This window comes from Diaphorina citri, unplaced genomic scaffold (assembly GCF_000475195.1).
Source record: "Diaphorina citri unplaced genomic scaffold, Diaci psyllid genome assembly version 1.1 scaffold1324, whole genome shotgun sequence".
Classification (NCBI taxonomy): domain Eukaryota; kingdom Metazoa; phylum Arthropoda; class Insecta; order Hemiptera; family Psyllidae; genus Diaphorina; species Diaphorina citri.
This window is the reverse complement of record NW_007378752.1, coordinates 16,737-18,560: the sequence shown is the minus strand read 5'-3', so window position 1 is coordinate 18,560 and position 1,824 is coordinate 16,737. Positions and strand designations below refer to the sequence as shown.

The 1,824-nt window shown below is 37.3% G+C and overlaps 2 protein-coding genes across 2 annotated transcripts in view; one reads left to right on the top strand and one right to left on the bottom strand.

The window, feature by feature from the left end:
* LOC103515341 (etoposide-induced protein 2.4 homolog) overlaps positions 1 to 1,824 on the top strand; it is a 23,156-nt gene that overhangs the window by 11,436 nt on the left and 9,896 nt on the right. The gene's annotated exons all lie outside the window — the stretch shown is intronic.
* LOC113469978 overlaps positions 1 to 1,824 on the bottom strand; it is a 6,725-nt gene that overhangs the window by 3,810 nt on the left and 1,091 nt on the right. The window lies entirely within an intron of this gene.

The following is a 1,824-nucleotide window of genomic DNA, read 5'->3' as shown; positions in this document are numbered from 1 at the left end:
CTATATTTATTTATGTTTTCATTTCCAATAATTATATTATTAGTTCCTCCTCTTTACTTGGGGCTCAAAACCACAGTCTACAACCATCCTACCCTTTTATAATTCAAATTCAAATTCAAATAATTATTATCAAGAAAAAGAGACGATATGAAACAATTATGTTGGCACCATATGGACCAATTTGGTTTATGATTAGAGGAGGGTACCAAGGATTGTAATTTAAAGCAAAAATTTGCAACCCTGACTAACGTTCGTACATTAAACTTTTTTTTTTTTTTTTCAGAGGTTTGATAGAGGGAACTTTAACATCTAAGGTAGTGAGGTCTTATCGTCTCGAAATTGAAGAGAGGAGAATGACAGGATAGGAGGATAGCTGTTCTGAGAACGAATTTTTCTTCTGAGAAAAATTTGCCCAGGGTTGGAATCGAACCCATGACCTAGGAGGTGCAGAGTGCTAGTACAACGCGCTAACGGCTGGCCCTTACGACGATACAGAGTGTAAATAATATGTACCTACCTAATACTACCTAAGACCTGAGTAAACAGTGTAAACTGGGTGCATATTTTGCTAAACTTTAATTGGAGATTTTCCGCCGCCTAGGCTGGCTCTTATCTTACGACGATACAAGTGTAAAGCTTGGTTGAGATGGTTGCTGCGCTTGGCGGTATTTTGACCGCTTTTGTACAGATTTCGACCGTTTTTTGGCGGTTTTCAGCTATAGCAACAACACGGTTAGAGGTATTGTAAAAGTTAGGGTATATATAAAAGAACACCCAAATAAGCATCATTCAATAGGATAAGGAAAGTCGTGTGATGTTCACACCAGATTTTTACTTTACTTGGGTGCATTTTACTAAACTTTAATTGGAGATTTTACGGTCGAAATCGTCCATTACCACACTTTTTCCCATGTAAAAAAAAAAAAAATCGAAACTTAGATTACATATTGACATCTTCGGTTAAAGTTTGGTAGTAGGTACCTATTTATGTTTGTTAGAGGACGACAATAAAAATCCCATGTAATTTCAATCGTCCTCAGGGTATTTTTTTTAATGGTGGGATTTATAGCAAAATTCCCACAAAAATCTCGTCCTCAACACGCTCCCCTGTGCCAGATCCCGCGTTTCTGCTACGCCGCGTCAACTCGACGCGACGTTCACTTTGCGTCAGGAGTGTGGGAAAATCGTGGAAGCTCAACAAACATGACATCTAGCGGAGAAGTTACAAAACAGCTTTCAATTGCAGCTGATATTGTTCCCAAAGCTTCTATATTAGTACCTGCAAACAAAGAAGAATGTAGCCAGTCTAGTAGCTTGGAGGATAGAGCATCTGTTGTAAGTGCTAGGCCATGGGTTTGATTCCCACCTGGGGTGGATTTTATCCTGAACGGATAATGTTCACTCTTGGAATGACTGGCTTTCTCCTATCCTGTCTTCCTTCTCTCTTTGATTGTAGAATGACAAGACCTTATCAGTTACAGTTCCCTCTATCAAAAAGATGAAAGTGAAATGCATAGTTAAGGTACCTATCTAAGAGTAAGTAGTAAGTAGTTTGTAAGGGCCAATGTAATTTTCAAGAAAGACTGAAAACAAAATGTGTTGAAGCAAAGTACACAAGATTAAAAAAAAAAAAAAAAAAAAAAAAAAAAAAAAAAAAAAAAAAAAAAAAAAAAGGAGGAGGGGAATCAACACTTTTTGCTCTCCTTTATCCTATTCTAATCCACTCTCGGGTGCACAGAATCCTTGTTTTATTCTAACTAAGTCAGAAAACATCGGCATTTGGCAGAGATAGTCAGTTTAGGTATTGGTGATACTTTGTTGAAG